Source organism: Ixodes scapularis, unplaced genomic scaffold (genome assembly GCF_016920785.2).
Source record: "Ixodes scapularis isolate PalLabHiFi unplaced genomic scaffold, ASM1692078v2 PGA_scaffold0__279_contigs__length_252992795, whole genome shotgun sequence".
NCBI lineage: Eukaryota > Metazoa > Arthropoda > Arachnida > Ixodida > Ixodidae > Ixodes > Ixodes scapularis.
The window spans coordinates 177,964,405-177,982,475 of record NW_024609835.1 but is presented as its reverse complement, the minus strand read 5'-3'; positions in this window follow the sequence as shown (position 1 = coordinate 177,982,475).

Genomic DNA, 18,071 nt, shown 5'->3' with positions numbered 1-18,071 from the left:
TTACGGTATGCTATTTAGCATCGCGAAATTCATAATAGGTATTGCGAAATCAGCAAATGAAAATGGTGCAAAAACAAATATTCAATTATTCGCGCACTTTTCAGTGCCGTGACGTCAGTGGCAGGCAGGCTTGCCAGTCGAGCAAGTAGTCTAAAAATAGAATATGCCAATCATTTGTTCCGTGCTGGAGCGCGGATACGGGAGCGAGCTTCCAAAGCACTCATTTGACACCAAGAAACTGCTTCAAATCCGTTGGGAACAACTTCTGTAGTCCAAAAAGTTAACCCCTGCCTTCCACTGACGTCACTTTGTTGTTGTTGCCAGTAGAGACTTTCAGTTTGAAAAACATGGTGAAGACGAAAACTGTAAATTCAATAAGTTCGCGAAAAAACAATATTTTGACCTAATATTTGGGATACTATTTTAGCAATGTTTGTTGGTTAGTTTAGCAAAATTTCAAGCAAATCGGAGACAATGAAAAAAACGGTGGAACGGGTTTAATTTCTCAATGAAACATTTCTTGACACCTGACAGGAACGGAAGAACACTTCCTATAGTTAGCGACGGGTTCAGAATGAAACGGAGGCTCCTCCCACCTCTTCTTACTTCAGCAGAGCGAAGGCTGGAGAGGAGCTTGCTTCCTCTCTACTGTTCGCTCTGCTAAAGTGCAAAGAGGTGGGAGGAGCTTCCACTTCAGTGTTAACTTGTTGCCGAGTATAGCTGTCGCTGTTCGTCAAACACGAGACATGGCTTGCTTGGGCATAAATCCGTCTGTTGCCCAGCCAATATTTCCTAGTTGCTTCACAGGTCATAGCCAAGGAAAAAGGACTAACCCAGCTCTTGGCAATTGCTGTAATCTGACTATTGCGCCGATGTCAGGCTGCAAAATTAAACGGCCGGCTTGGCATGTGTAATAAATAAAATAAATAAATAAATAAATTTAAGATTTAGTTTCAGGGGGGCGGGGGTTGTGATCGGGGCTATGGCCAGGGCTGCGGTCAGGGCTTCGGGCAGGGCTGCGGCCAGGGCTGCGGCCGGAGCAGCGGGGTGGGCCGGGGCTGTGGCCAGAGCTGCGGGGTGGGCCAGAGCTGCGGGGTGGGCCGGGGTTGCCGGGTGGGCCGGGGCTGCGGGGTGGACCGGGGCTGCGGGGTAGGCCGGGGCTGCGGGGTGGGCCGGGGCTGCAAAGTGGGCCTGGGCTGCAGGGTGGGCCGGGGCTGCGGGCTGCTCCAGCGCCCTGCTGGCCAGCAGGACGAGCAGTTGGACCAGAATGCTGTGGGTTTTCTCGAGCCCCGAGGCCGTCCTGTCAAGGTTTCCGGATATCCGTTCCAGGACCTCCAGGAGCTGAAATGGCAAAGGAGTTTCATTAACATTGGGCAGCATAATTCCATACACCCACAGTCTGCCAAGACCTTGCTCATGCCACAACTGTTTCATTCTGCACCATTGTGGACATGCACTGCTTTCTGTGGCCTCGTGGCAGCACCTTGGTCTGAACCATGTTAGTTGTAAGTGCGTGTAAGGTTAAGTTTGAGCCTGTGCCCGGCCTCAGAACTCCCTCTCCTCTGCAGTCTGGTCCTCGTTCTGCTGCAGCAGCAGGGCCTGCTGCTCCACGGCCTGGATGGCAGCCGCGTCGTGCCGGTCCTGCCTCGACTGCCGGGGGGGGGGGGGGGGGGGGGGGTGAGGCACGGTGGGCCGCACCCACGGCCCCTGGCCTGTCGTGTCTACCAGGAAACCGAGTATGGGTGATGATGGTGTTCATACCTACACCACTGATGATAGGTCCCAGATGCCCTAGCAAGAGAGCTTACCTCGTGAGGTGGAGGGCACTGGCTCGGCTGCCATCTGGCGCCTGCTGCTGCTTGGCCTCTCCTGGAAGGGGAATTTATAACAACTCGTGAGGACACACAGCCTTGCGTCTGCTTCCCATGTGTTGACCAAAAATTTTGATGAGCATGCATTCTCCTCGGGGGAGAACATTTTGAGAATGCCACCTCAGAGGCATTCTCACTTTCTTTTTTTGACAACGTTTCCATTGAGTACCGGGATATATGTCTAGTGCTGGCACATCATCTCCCCAAAAATTACAAGCAAGAGATCACAGGGATTTATTGCAACAGCCAAGGGCGAGGTGGCAAAAATGACGCATGTCCCTGTTTGAGTGTCAAACATTAGATTTCGCCACTACTTGGAAAGATTCAATGTTTTCCGCTAGATCTCCTAATATTTGCAAAAAGTCAACGCGTTTCTTAAATGCATCCTCATTGATATTCCGCGGAGCAGCGCATTGGTGCACGCTGCCCTGCACTCTTTTTTAACATGATGGTAATTGTTGAAGTACGTACCTGCAGGTCGCCCGGTTCACCGAGGACCCGCACCCCAGGGGCCCCGAGCGCCGTATCTGTGCCCACCAGCGTCAGGATCCTGGCCAGGGACAACGCTAGTAGGCGCACGGTTGAGCTCCCGCCCCCGGTCCTTCTGTTGACAACGAAAACGACTGAAAAAATTTTATTGCGCCATCAGCAGACTACAAAGATTACCTTGCGGCCTCGTTGAGCTGTGCAGCTCGCTTCTGCGCCTTCATCACGCGCCGGGACCAATGCTCTTTCCACTTCTTGTAGCTCTTGGTTGGAGGCCCCAGCCCGTTCAGGTGCAGAGCGAGCTGCTCCCACAGCCGCCGCTTACCGTTCCGCGTCAGGTAGCTCGGACGCAAGCTCCTTAGTGCACGGCGGAGTGCCAACTTTACAGGGGCAAAAAGCGGGCCGAATTGGAAAGTCTTGAGGAATAAAAAGTATTATTTAAAATACCGAAATTTTAACTGCGGTGTGTGCCATGAGTCAGACGCTATTATATTCCTCGGGAACTTTACTATTCTTCATTTCAGTGAGAATAAATTAAAAATTGTGTCAAAGTGGCCCGTAGGACCCAATAGACAATATTATATGGGGCCCAGGAATAAAAAGTATACAATCCTGAGGTTCAAGTAGGTATTAAATAATAGTGTATTAGTGCCCTCTATAGATATCCCAGGGAGCTTCAGGATTTCTGCAGTAGTTTGGTTGAAATATCATTTTACTGCGTTTTGCTGAGTATAGCCGAGAGGGCGCAAGGAGACGGCCTCTAGGAATGCTGGGGATTACGGCGTCTGCTTTCGATGCGAGCTGCGCTACTTTCTCAGAGGTGCTGCTCTTCCGTAAAACTTTCGTCGGGTCTTCAATCATGGGGGTACCGTTCACGCCGGGTTTCGAGAGTCCGCCTCGTCGAACAACTTCAATCAAGCACGAAATATCACCCACGGTACAGTGTAGTAGACCCACGGCTATATTTATGGCAGCCTGCCGCCACAGCGCTATCCGCCATATTACTATGATGGCTAAGAATAATATAACTCTACCAAGAAGGTGGCCGATCGTGGCCGCGTTCCCGTCCATAGGCGGAGCTGGTCAATCGCGATCCAGCAAATAGACATAAATATCAGTGTGTAGAATGCTGAATCCTAAAAAAGCATGAAAACATCCCTGAGCCTCTTACCAAATTTGAGAACTTCTTGCAGAACCATGGCCCCCGTTATAGCGTTACAATGAAGCATAAATGTTAAAGTAAGCAGGCATGTGCTCTTGCACGTTAAAAATCGTCATAAAATGTCGTCATCACGATGACATTTTACGCCACCGTGATGAGTAGCCGGCATCCTCGGAGATCATGGTACTCGTCAAGGGTCAACGCAGTTGGGGAGTCTCGAATGGCGTCTAGGATTACTGGCACGCCGCTCTCGTACACCTCGAGAAGGCACTTCTTGTACAGCTGGGAGGAAGTTGGCATGGTTCTGGGCACCTGGACAACGCCTTCAAAATAGGTCCCCAAGCTGCCCGTCCCTTTGGTGCTGCGGGACTGCCGCCCAGCACAGGATCCTACAGAAGCAGTGGGTGATGTCGTCCTTATGTTTGAGCTTCTCGACAGCCCATGCCATGCATTACTGAAGGGAAAGCTGCGGCGAAAAGCGTTCTGGAATAATATCATTTACTGCTAAAACTTGAGTTTCAGTCTTTCCAAAGTATCTATCGATACTTTGGCACGAAGGTTATCCAAAGTATCTATCGAGTACACAAGGGACTGCGTTTTCCTCTTCGTTGCTTCAATTTTATCTGTAATAAAGCTACGCGAATAAGAAACAAGTTGCACTTGCCAGGTTTGGAGCGTGCGGCTTTTAGTTTCACGTGGAGGGCACACTTTTTGTGCTCTTGAAGGCGTACGGCGGCCTTATCTTGATCTGATTTAACTGTCTTCCGACACTACAGGCAGACGAGGATGACGTGGTCGCCCCTGCCGCTTCCGGTGGAGGGACACTTCAAAGTCTCAAAATTCCCACGCATAATGTCCGGTGCACTTTTTTTCGACTCATCTTCATGATCATCAGAGCAGATTGCAAAAGTGGCTATAGGTATATCGTATTTATGCCATCCTCAAACAGATGAAAGCTTGATAGAGGGCGTTGAAAAAAGGATTAAGGGCTTTTACTGTTGCCCTCTGCAGTGCACAGTGCCTCTACAATTAGGTTGATTGACAGGAAACGAAAAGCTTCTAACAAACTGCCAGCCACATTGGGCGTGAAGGATTGCAAAAAACATGATAATTATTTTAGAAAGTACCTTAAATGTAATAATTAAATGAGTGAAAATAAACATATGGTTTTCATTAGAAACGTCCTCAGAAATCTCTAAATCAACTCAGGTTAGAAATCTAGTGGGCAGGTGCAGCATTTTACAGCGTTTCAAAGAAACCCTAAATTTGGAAGCGTTTCTGGGGTTCGGTTACTTATAGTGCACCTTTGCGGTTATAGTCGTTCCCACGGTGGCAGGTGCTCGCTACGCACGTGCGCTATATGAATTCCTTGTCTTTTACAGGGAAGGCGAGGCGGTACCTTCGCCCCTTGATTACGAGGGGAAAGGACCACTGGCGCAACAATGCTCTTCAATAAGAAAACAAACCTAGAAATGCGTCCAAATTGAGCGAATTTTCGGAACGCCGTAAAATGATGCATCTTTCGAAAATGAGTTGCTTTCGGGGTTTCCCATGATTCTAAGAAGATTTATAGTTGAAAACATATTTATTTTAACTAATTTAATAGCATTTTTTGTTTATTTTTAAAATAATTAGTATATTTTTAGCTTTTCCAACGTATCGGTTGTTTCATCATGAGCTCCGTCGGAGCGGTGAAAACAGCCGTGTTAAGTCGCGGTGCTTCTGTTTCCACTCATACCCAGAAATACCGTGCTATACTGCCCCTGCTGCTATCAAGTATTCTCACATTAAACTTTGTTTTTCTATACTGTGACTTCTCCGGGCGGCCCTACAAAGGAGATGATTTCCGCGAAGAGCTGCACATGTTAGGAGTGCTTGTGAAAGTCCTAGCGATAGAAGCCTACCAAGTGAACCACGTCTGGATGCTAACACTGAAGTTGTAGACAGCCAGGCTGCTTTTAGTGAAATCCAGTAAGATGGAAGTGAAGAAGAAGACGTGTCTTGTAAAGGACCCAGGAAAAAACGACGTCTGCCTAAAGCTCTATTGGCTACCTTTCTACCGGACGAACGAAGCAGTCAGGAAGGCACTCGAGCCTTTTGACAAAGTGCTTGAGGTTGACGGGAAATTTGGCGTACGGACGAATTTTGGCGCGTGCTAGCGACTATACGCGATCGGTGACATTGTCACTGAAGGAAGGCGTCACCATCGAGAGACTGCCGCATCAGCTGCGGGTGTTCGGAGAAAGCGTGCTAGCAGTTGTGCCCGGTCTGCCGCCACTCTGCTTGTGCTGTAAGAAGACAGGGCACATTCAAAAGAACTGTTGTGTACCGCGCTGCAACATTGTCACGGTTTCGGGCACGTGGACGAAGATTGCCCTCGAACGTACGTGGCTGCTCAGATCTCCGGACCTTGACGTTAGAGGAGACCTCGGAAATGCAAATGGTCGAGGAGGAAGTGGAGGCGAGAGCAGAAATCAAAGTACTAGCTCCGGCAGGAAGCCAAGCACATGACCCCCTTGTCAAGTCGACCTTTTACGCCTGCTGCAGTTAACAACGCTGCTGCAAACACCAAAGCGTCCGGAGAGAATGAAGCGACCGCACGACAATCGTTATTGGGCAACGGTGTTTCTTAACGGTAATCGGCGGTGGAACAAGGAGCGGATCTGGTCAAGCCAGTCGACCATTCTCAGAGCTACAGCAGCCGATCTCTCAAGGAACTTGTTGACGATGTAAACGGAGCTGAGATATTTAAACCAGGTTCCCAACCGACAAAAGGACCGCCTCGTGGGATTCCGCCACCAGGTCACACGGAAGAAGAGCGCAAGCTGCAGCTCGGCTTCAAAAAAGTGGCCTACAAGGAGGGTTGCTTCCTTCCGGAACCACGAGTACCTCCTGACAACTTGGATATAGAGCCAACTCACTAGGTGCTCTATTATGTAAGTTATATTATCTGAGCTCGAAGACATTGTGCGTATTGCAACTATAAATGTTCGCGGCTTAAGTACGGGTAGAAAGCAATATCAGCTGTTGCATCTTTTGCTCAAGGAAGACCTCGACATAATTGTCATACAGAAAACTAAGCTGTCGGATTATTGTAGCATTTCCCGCATAAATAGAGCGTTCTTGCCAGTGTATGATATCTGCGTCTCTTACGCTATCTGTGCATAAGCAGGCTGTTTATGGTTAAAGAGAAGCGTGATGTTTTCTGAGCTTTGCATTGGAACATACAAAGCTGAGCGGTTTATCGTGTTTGACTTCTTGATGTATGACATACAGAAGCGCGTAATTTATATATATGCTCGTAATCGGGTTAACGAACGATCAGCATTTTTCCGACACGTTGAACAATACCTGAGAGATTAAAAAATTATAGTGTTATTGGGCGACTTTATCTGTCTGCCACGCGAATGATAGGCAAAACGAAAATGTGCGCCAGGACAAAAGTGCCCAGTTTTTAGATGAAATGACTGAATAATATGACTTAGACGATGATGCCATGATCGAGCAACGAAAAGAACATGCTAAGTTTATGCATTTTCAAGGATCAGGACATGCCAGGCTTGATAGAATTTACGTCGATATTGAGCGAATAGGGAACCTTAGTCACTATAACGTTAAGCCTCTTTTTCTTTATTTTTTTATTTTTTTTGCTGCTTTTTTTTAGATTAGTGCATTGTGGCCATAATGACTGGGAAAGAAGATCGGAAGGTAACGAAGTTCGATTGGGAGCTATGGAAACTGAATTCAAACTTAGTGAATGACCAGGTGTTCGCAAAGAGTATCAAAAGCGCCATGAATCATGTATTGGCGTACGAAAACTATACTCTATATGAGAAGTGCACTCTAAGAAAAAAAGGAGGAGAAAGGTGGCAACAGCGACTGTTCCTCCTTGTTGCGGACAAATTGCCCAGAGAAGGGAGGAACGGCAGTTCAGATGAAAGGAGGAGGGCGAATTCCTCCTTGTTCAGTTGGCGCAGGGGTAAAACATCGCGCTACTGACCAAGTGGTCAAAGGTTCAATCCCCAGAGGAGCGGGGATTTTTTTTTTTTTCGTAAAGCTTTTTTTTTATTCATTAAAACACACATAAACAAACCCAGACCGATGAAAGGAAAATTAAAGTCCTTATTATTCACCGAGACGTTTTCCTCCTTCTCCAGGCAGACCGGAGAAAGCTTTCGCCCTCCCGACTCATCTTCTTTCGGTTTCGTTTTTCGAGCATTAATGTCGAGTCGATTAAGCTTCAGCGGCAGCGAAGGCCGCCTGTAATTCTGTCTTCTAGTCCAAACGTGCAGAACATTTCGGTTGCATTGACGTTTTTACCACTAATTTTATCAAACGAGCTAATGAAGCCGCTAGAAACAGCGAAGTTCCGGAGCAGTGCCAGCAGCGCTACATACACTGGGTAAGACGGCCGTTTCCGATTTGCGGGACACACGCGGAGCTACAGCAGCGAAACCACGAGGAACTGTGTCGACGTTTTCGACGTCATGGAAATCGCGGGAACTGCGTCCAAGGCAGGCAGGTTTTCCTGCCGGCTGCCTTCAGTGCTGAGTTCGGTTCCGTTGTCCCGTGCCGAGTGCCACCCGGGGGTCAACGTGATTCTGTATTTCTGCGTGTCAGCAACATCGTCAACGTGGTTCTGTATTTCTGCGTGTCAGCGACATCGTGATGGCAGTGTTGTGGGTTGTGAACAGAAGACTGGAATTATCGCCGATGTGACCGTGTGTTCGCGTATCAGTGGTGTAACAACAAGATGAGATGACGTAAACTGTCGGGCATAGATGCCGCTGGTCGGGCCGTGATCGGAGGGGGCGGGGTGTCGCAGGATGACATTCCGCTTTACATTAAAGAGTTTAAAACCAATTAAGGGATTTCGTGCAGTCGATCGACGTGTGGATAGTCATGTTGGAACGCTGGTCTGAACGGTAAGCTCCTATCGTACAGTGGCCAATGTGTCTGTCGGTCCCCGAGAGCGATTGCGCTCTGGGGAAAAGACTGAACATTACGAAAGTATGACGGAAAGTACGTATATTTACAATAGAAGTTTAGCATAAAACAAAAAAAAAAAAAGAGACAGGTAAAATCGAAAAAAAAACGCTATCCTTTATTTTACTGTTTAAATATATTACGGTCCCTGTAGAAACTGCCCTCCAAGTGGCGCGCTGGGATGAGCGCTAGAAGTTTTCGAGCTCGCAACGGCGTAGCTCTGTACACTTAACAGTTGCCGCAAGTCGCGGCTTCGACTGCATTCAAGTTGATCGAAAAGCGATTTCTCTGCCCGTGAAGCATCACTTCCAGCTGAGTGAATATCCACTCTGCAAAGATTAATTCAAGACGGCAATTGCAGCCGTGCGCGAACAGCACAAATAGAAAAACAAACGCTACAATATAAATACTGGCTACGAAGGGCCGTGCGGAAAAACACACTCATGGGTTGGAACCACATTGGAGCGGCTCGATATATTGGCTTTCAAATAATTACGGCATGATCGAGCGTTTTCTCTTTAATAAGAGATTCGTCCCCTGAGCCATTAAAAATAGTTTCAGATGTATGACATTGCTGGAAAAAAATGAACATGTTCGGAATATTTTTTATTGCTTAGGGAGTCACCGAAAAATTCCGTACGTTCAAAATGACCAGTATAAAAGACGGAAACGCAGAGCACAGGGTAGTGTTTGGAGTCGTGTGCTGTTGTATTGATGTTTGTATGTGCGATGCCTGTGTATGCGCTCAATATATGTTGACCTGATACTTGTAGTGTGCGTGTCGTGTCTACATGTGTTAGAGGTTCCCGAAGAATAGGAAACGCAATTGTGGCGTAAGAAAATAAGAATATTTTTTTTTGTAAAACATGAATTGGGTGGTACTTAGCGCCACCTAGCCTAGTTACTTGCGATTACTCTGCTTGACCCTGCCATCTGGTGGCAAGCGATTTAACATCCTTTTACGCTACGCGGCTACGCCATAATTTCGTGTTACCGTGCTGAGGTAAGCCAAGAGGTTGCTTCGGATTTGCTTTTTTTTTTAGAACGGCTTTTGGTTTTGCGGGCGAATGATTTACACTCCTCCGTGATGTGCAGTTGACGCAACGGTTGACGAAGGAATTGTAGCTCGGGGAATAGCAAAGGTAAGACATAAAGTGCGCGAACTGGGTGCCGGTTGTCTCTGTGTGATAAGACGCTTCTCGTCAGCTCGGGCTCGGCACGTGGGTTGAGTCAGCAGTTACAACCCCGCGTCGGCGCTATCAGCTGTGGCGATATAAACCGCTGTTTCGAGTGAATAAACTTCTTCTTGTTGTTCGCTGTTGAACCTCGCCTACGCTCGTCTCTGCTGCTCGCTCGAACATAGCGAACATGGTGTCAGAAGTGGCGCCCAGGCTGAGCCACCACGGATACCGGACGTAGAAAACCCTGAACCAAGGTCATCGCATTTCCAATCGACAGAGCCAGCCGTCCTGCGAGGCTACAGGAAGGACTACAAGTACGCCACCAAAATCGTACCTCAAGTAAGATGGCTTCATTCCAAATTACGCCGCCCGAACCATTCAGCTTTGCAACGCCTAACGACTGGCCCTCGTGGAAAAAACGATTTCTTCGGTTCCGCACGGCATCTGGACTGGATGCGAAGCCCGAAGCAGGTCAAGTCGACGCTTTGGTCTACCTAATGGGCCCGCAAGCAGAGGAGATCTTTAACACCTTCAAGCTTGAGCCGGCGGAACAAAAGAAGTTTGAAGTCGCGCTAAACCAGTACGAGGCCTACTTCATTCCCCGACGGAACATAATTTACGAGAGGGCAAAGTTTAACACCAGAACGCAACAAGAGGGCGAGTCCGTCGAGGATTTTGTTACCGCGTTGCATACACTCTCTACTACTTGCAACTACGGAGACCTGCGTGAAGATTTAATCCGAGATCGCCTTGTTGTCGGCCTCCAAGACCACAAGGTTTCCAGGGCCCTGCAGCTCGATCCGGACCTTAACCTGCAGAAAGCCCTCCTGGTGGCACGACAGCACGAGACCGTCAAGCAGCAGCAGGAGGAGCTCCACGGTCTACGGGACGAGCAAGTCAGCCTGGTACAGGGGAAGAGGAGGGCGGCAAACTTCAAAAAGAAAGCCCCTTCGAATCCAAGCGGAGGCGACTCCTCCAGGCAGTGCGGCTGGTGCGGAAAAGAGCTACACAATCGAGCATCCTGTCCGGCGAAAGAAGCGTTCTGCAGAAAGTGCGGAAAGAAAGGACACTTCGAGGCCGTGTGTCGATCATCAAGAAATGTCAGAAACGTTGATAACGTCGACGAAGAAGCAGGCTTCCTTGGAGTTGCATCTCACTCAGTTGTCTCAAAGTGGGAAATTCCAGTTCTCCTCGAGTCCTCCAACGTGATTTTCAAAATCGACACAGGGGCAGACGAAACGGTCATCCCGGAAGAGCTCTTTGTTCGGGTCTGTCCTAAAACCAAACTTCAGCCCGCAAGGCGCCGACTTCAAGGACCAGATGGGAAACCTCTCGCTATATCTGGAATGGCAACTCTGAGCATGACATTTGCAGGGAGCACCAGCCGTGAAGAAGTGTACGTTCTTCGGGGCCTCCGAACCCCTCTACTAGGAAAACCAGCAATAGAAAAACTATCCGTACTTGCACAAGTCGACAGCGTCAAAACCCTGAACCCCCTGTCAGAGTTTGCACAAGTGTTCCAGGGGCTTGGAACATTCGAAGAAGAGTATGACCTCAAGCTGAAGTCGGAAGCGAAACCTTTCGCTTTGACTTCCCCTCGGAGAGTCCCTCTGCCCTTGTTCCAGAAGACCAGGCAAGAACTGGAACGGATGCAAACACTAGGCGTTATCTCGCCTGTCACCGAGCCGACAACATGGTGCGCACCGATGGTAGTCGTCCCAAAACCTTCAGGGGCCGTGAGAATTTGTGTAGACTTCACGGAGCTCAACAGATACGTACGGCGAGAGTGGCATCCCATCCCAGCTGTGGAATACACCATCGGCATGCTGCGCGGAGCCAGCACATTCTCCAAACTGGATGCTAACTCTGGTTTCTGGCAGATACCTTTGAGCGAGAAGAGCAAAGAGTACACTACGTTTATCACACCGTTTGGACGATTTTATTTTAACAGATTGCCCTTTGGCGTCTCGTCGGCCCCGGAGCATTTCCAAAGGCGCATGGGGCAAGTCCTGTCTGGAATGGAAGGGGTCGTCTGCCACATGGACGACGTGCTTATCTGGGGAGCCACACAAGCGCAGCATGACGAACGGCTTCGGGCTGTGCTAAAACGCGTCCAGACAGCTGGAATCACTCTGAACCGCGAGAAGTGCGAGTTCAATGTCACCGAGATTTCGTTCTTGGGTCACAAAATTGGATGCAACGAGGTACGTCCCGATAAACAGAAGCTCGCCGCCGTCACAGAGATGCGTCACCCGACTTCGAAGACAGAACTACGACGCATGATGGGCATGGCTACTTACCTAGCCCGCTTCGTGCCCCGCATGGCCGAAGTTCTTCAACCTCTGTCTTCTATGATAAGTTCACGACAGGAATTTGTGTGGGGCCCTGCGCAAGAAGAAGCCTTCCAGAACTGGAAGACGCTTCTTTCGTCAGATCCTGTTCTAGGAATCTACGACCCCAACCGCGAGACAGTGGTATCGGCCGATGCCTCATCGTACGGTCTCGGGGCCGTCCTCCGCCAAAAACAAGACAAAGGTCAGTTCAAAGGCATTTCGTATGCGTCAAGAACACTCTCAGACACAGAGAGGCGCTACGCTCAAATTGAAAAAGAAGGCCTGGCCTTGGTCTGGGCGAGTGAAACGTTTCGGGACTACCTGCTAGGCACGCAATTCTGCCTGGAGACAGATCACAAGCCTTTGGTGTCTTTGTTCGGATCTAAAGGGATCGACGAGCTAACACCAAGATTGCAACGAATGCGCATGCGCCTGATGCGCTACACGTATGACATTGTGTATGTTCCAGGCCGGGACTTGACGGTGGCCGACACTCTTTCCCGGTCACCGCTTCAAAAAGCGGAGTCCACTGAACTGGAGGACGACGTCCAGGGCTACCTCCATTGGGTGGCGTCATCAATCCCGGTGACAGCCCCCAGCTTGCAACAGATCGCCGAGGAACAAAAACGAGACCCGGTATGTCAAGCCCTAGTCAAGCTGTGCGCAAAAGGCTGGCCAAGCCGACGGGATGTTGGGTTGAGCCTTAAATCCTACTGGGAGGAGAGGCAAAATATAGCAGTAAATAACGACGTGTTGATGTGCGGATCTAGAATAGTGATCCCGTCGACACTGCGGCAAACTGTTCTCGAAATAGTGCACGAAGGACACTTCGGGATTGAAAAGTGTCGGGGTCGGGCCAAGAGTTCAGTGCGGTGGCCGAGTATCGATGCTGACATTGAGCGTCTCGTCAAGAACTGTCATAGTTGCCTTAAGCAGATCACTAACCGAAAGATGCCTCTTCAACAGACAGAGTTCCCAGATAGACCATGGCAGCGAATCGCGATTGACCTATTCTTTCTCGGGGGAAAATGGTGGGTGGTCATGACCGACTATTTTTCACGCTACCCGGAGCTCGCCCCGCTGAGCAGCCTATCGTCATCTGCAGTGATAAACCACTGCAAGTCCATTTTCGCCAGGCACGGGATACCGGAAGTGGTAGTGTCCGACAACGGCCCACAATTTTCGAGAGCCCTCGGTGCAGAATTCTCAAGGTTCGCCAGGGAGTACAACTTTCGCCATGTCACGTCTAGCCCCCATTATCATCAGAGCAACGGGATGGCAGAATCGGCTGTCAAGATAATAAAAGGGTCCTTGAAAAAGACAGGAGACGCTTATAAAACGCTTCTCTCCTACAGAACCAGTCCACTGAAGAATGGATTCAGTCCTGCGGAGCTGCTCATGGGCCGGAGACTGCGCACGGCCCTTCCGACATCGAGCGAAAGCCTTCAGCCCCGGACGCCAGACTTACGGAAGCTGGCGGCTTTTGAAAAGACGCAGCGTTGCCGCCAGAAGAAAGACTACGACCGACGCCATGGAGTTCGGGACTTATCGGAGTTGTCCGATGGAACAGAGGTGTGGATCATAGACCTCCAAAGAAAAGGCATCGTTCAGGGGCGCCCTGCGGAGCCAAGGTCGTATTGGGTCGAAACCGATGAGAGTTCTGTGCGAAGAAACCGGACGCATCTAATCCCACTGCCCGCGACGACTTCCGAAAACCGTTCAGAAACAGTGCAAGTTGCCCCGGAGTCGGCGGAAACATCCAGTGATCAGAGGACTGTAGCACCACAGTGCAACGACACGAGTCACACTCACACGCGAAGTGGAAGATGTGTGGTTCCTCCAGCACGGTTCCAAGCGTCGTGACCCAACAGCTTGCGCCTGGAAACGTCGAGGAAAAAAAAAAAAAAAAAAAAAGGGGGAGATGTGTGATAAGACGCTTCTCGTCAGCTCGGGCTCGGCACGTGGGTTGAGTCAGCAGTTACAACCCCGCGTCGGCGCTATCAGCTGTGGCGATATAAGCCGCTGTTTCGAGTGAATAAACTTCTTCTTGTTGTTCGCTGTTGAACTTCGCGTACGCTCGTCTCTGCTGCTCGCTCGAACATAGCGAACAGTCTCCGTTGAACATCGCAGTGCTGACGATGAGAAGACTGAGTAACTGCATGCTTTCGAAACGTAAGTTTCTTTGCCTGCAGGGGTAAAGAAACTTCGGAAATAAATACAGTTCGCAGAAAGCTCGTGTTACGTTTTTATTTGCTGCTCCTCTCGCTTCGTACAATAGACTTAGTGTTCTCGTTAAGCCTTATCGAGCTCGATTTGCTCGATTCGTGGCCACCATAATGAGATGCAGTCGACGGAGGAACTTTTGCTCCCCTGCTTAAAGGACGAAAGTTTCTCCCTTTCTGAAGGAACATATGTGTCAAGAGCGTTCTTCCCTTTATGGAGGACTATACTGACCTTTTTTTTTTTCTAAGAGTGTGGGAATTTTTCAAAACAGAGGTAAAACAACTTGCTATAGAGAGGGCGGCCACCTTCAAGTGCGCGGTTGGAATAACGAAAACTGAAAAAAAAAAAAAAAGAAATCTGCAGTTTTTATGCAAAGGAGATTGAGACAATCCTGGAGCAAGAGTTAAAGATATCGAGCGCATCAAACGCGACATTATGTAGTTTTTAAATCGTTTTGGCAGTCCCGAAAAGATCTCCGCAAACCGCTACGATACCCGGAACTCTTAAGTCAAGATCATGAAAAACGAACGCGTTTTTCAAAAGGTCGTTAACTTCAGGGATTCGTTGTAAGCGGCATTTGCGCAAAGCATAAAAATCGTTCCATCGCCTTTTTTAACTGCGTGGAGATTCCAAGCGTTACAATTATTGCTGTTTTTTTAGGCGCTGTGTGCATTATATTTGGCACAAAACCTCAAATCTTAAGGTGAAGGAGATGGCATACGGCAATAATTGTTTGAAAACGCCGTTCGACGGCACCCCGTGGTGCATCCAAGGCGCAGAAAGAGCGGCGTGTCACGATCTTTTTATAGATTTTTAGTAGGAAAGTCGGCCGCCCAGGAGTGCAATTTTGTTTTTGTTTATAAGGAGGCTTAGCGTTATCGCCATAAACAGACGACTTCAGAAACCACATAAGCATGCCCCTTCAAATGCCAACCTTGAACCTACAGAGTTGTCTCTCCTAGCGGGAAGAAAAGCGGTACCCAGTTTCCTTCTCTCCATTCCGTCCACCACTCTTCCCTACTCCCCTCCCTACAGGGGCGGTCTCTCTTCTATCAAAATGCCTCCGCTACTCCCCTCAGAAAAGAGGGTCTCCCTTTTTCTTGAATAGTAAAGAGGAATCTAGGGAGAGTTTCCTCCTTTCTGTCTGCTCGTCAACCTTCAAGCAGATTGGCGTCTGTGGTACTGCTCCACTTATAGATCGCCTTCCGAGTCAAGTGCACAGTGACGTGCACAAAGGAACCGGAGAGTTTCAGGTCCGTCTGGAGTTACTTATTAAAGTGTGCTACTATATTTACTCGAATGGACTCGTCGCATGTTTTAATGGATTCATGACACAATTATAAAAGTTCGTGAAGTGTAACCATAGGGTGTCTGAACATTAAAGTGTAGTATCTACGCTTTAGAGGCTCTTGTGAGAACAGACCTTGGCCTCTAAACTCGTCAAACACAAAGTTGGGGCCGAAGTAGACGGAGCGCACCGATTGGCCTATCATGACGATGATTTCGCGATTTTTTCGCCGACGTCCAATCGGCGCGCCCCACGAACTTTCTGCTCCAACTTTCTGTTTGACGAGTTCAGTGCCCAAAATCGAATGATTGCTGAGGCCCCTGCCACAATTTCATCTCGCCTAAGCTCAAGCGCAGCACGCTAGTTACCGATCTTTTTGAAGGCCGATGATATTCATTTACGACCCAGCAAAAGAAGTACCGACTATAGTTCACTAAAATAAGTAAACTTATTTCTAGGTTGCCATTCTGTTTCTCGTCTTGTAACGATCAAATGAGATCAACCTTGTCTATGCGTGTAAGATTGTAATATAATTCAGCTGTACTATTGAGGCTGACAACATAATGGAATCATAAATCAGGTTTTTCGAAAGGTGTTGTTTCTATTCCACATACAAATAATATAAATGTGAGAGAAAAACAAAGGCTCAACTCTAGCTGTTTTAAGGACGCTTCAAAAGTTCACGCGTTTTTGATCAATATAAAGATATTAATGCCGAATTTATTTCGTATTTAAAGAGAACTCCTATACCTCTCAATGGTCTTTATGTAAAGAACAAAAATTTACGCAGTTAGTTATGATAAAACATATCAGTCAGATAACGCTTTATTACTTACATAATGATAATAAAAACGCTATAGATGTTTTATGAACAAGTGTTGGTTTCGCGCTTAAGGCCGTAATAGCTATATCATTTTTAGCAGTCATGTTTAGTGACGCACTGTTATAAAAACGCTTATTTTTTAAGCATCAGAGCATTATGACCACCCAACGATTACATGTCTTATGAAAGTTATTCTATAGGTATATTATTTAATCACAGGTTGTTAATAGAAATACAAAACTATTTATGAGACATTGTATGCTACAATGTGCCTGAAAGCATATTGTGTCATATATGTACAAAATGAACATGAAACTTGTCTTCTTTATATGTAAATATTAGAATCCGCGTGGCAATTCTGGAACAGTTCTTGAGTTGAAGATGAGCATTGAAGTCGGCCAATAATAGATGCAGGGGTGGACATTTTTGTCCCAGCATTTCTCTTTCTCTTTTATATATCGTTGAATTTGTGGCACATATCTGCGGCATATGATAGTGAGACCTTTCAAGTACGCACATACGTTCAGAACCTTTGAGGGATGTGTGTGCGAGTTAAGGCGCCGCACGGGAATTTGAGGCAGCACTATATATCGTTCAATGTTTTGCTGACAGGGTGGTGGGAGCTAAACACTTGTTGGATCGGTTAGCCGTCGATTTTTCGTTCCTGACCGGGCTCCCTTCCTATACTCGCGAAATGAGAGCGGGGTCAGGCGATAAAAAAAAGGCGAATGATTGGTTCCACGAGCACGTAGCTTAGAACACTCTGTCAACTTATAGGGATACAAAATCGAAGCTTAAAATATACCTCTCACGTTCAGATATAAGATAATACGATCAAATCTATCTGCTAATGACAATCCCACGCTCGTATTTCAAATCGATGACAGTTATGTTTCGTTTTAAATGTTCGATTCTGCTGATCGCTTCAAATTCAGTCATCAAAGAGCGCGGTGCGTCTCGGGATATACGTCGCGCCCGCAACTTGCCCGCGACGTCATCGGCCGGCCAAGCGTACCGAAATTGTGAGCGTTGACGCTTGGTGACGCCAACGCGTTAGTACCTCGCTTAGTTAGAGTACCCGAGGGCTGTAAAAACACATCACCGGGATTTGTGTAGCCGGCGGAGTGGCGGAGTCATGCGTGCCTTGACGACACCATTACCGACCACCTCTCCGAAACCGAGCTGCCCTGGTGTGCACTTTTAGAACCCAACTCTTAAGGCCCTGACACACTGAGGCAACAGTTGGACAACTGTATCCGGCAACAGGAGGAAATCGTGTGGCCGGCTACCTTGTCACATCACGGCAAACAACAGTCGGGCAACGTGTTGCTGCCGCCCGGCAACAGTGTTATCCGACTAAACTGTCACACCGCGCTGACGGCGGGGGCAACACGGGGAACACTCCGCCATCTTTATTGTTTACCTTCCGTCGTGTGCGTCGCTGCGTCGCTGGAAATGTGACTCTACAAAGTGGTAGTGCATTCGAAGGGCCGAAAATTACAACGGGACGACATCAACCAGTGACTGTGAATAGAAAATTTGAAGAGGCGAGTATTTTCCACCCTTGATTTTATCGAAATGTCCTTCGTTCGCTGACAAAGCAGATAGCCTTAACCGAGGAAAGTGAGGTCGCTGATATATGTTCGGGATTTACGCCAACCGGTATAAAGTGTTTCTTTCCGTTTTTTGTTTTTGTTTTTTTTGTTTTTTTAGCAATT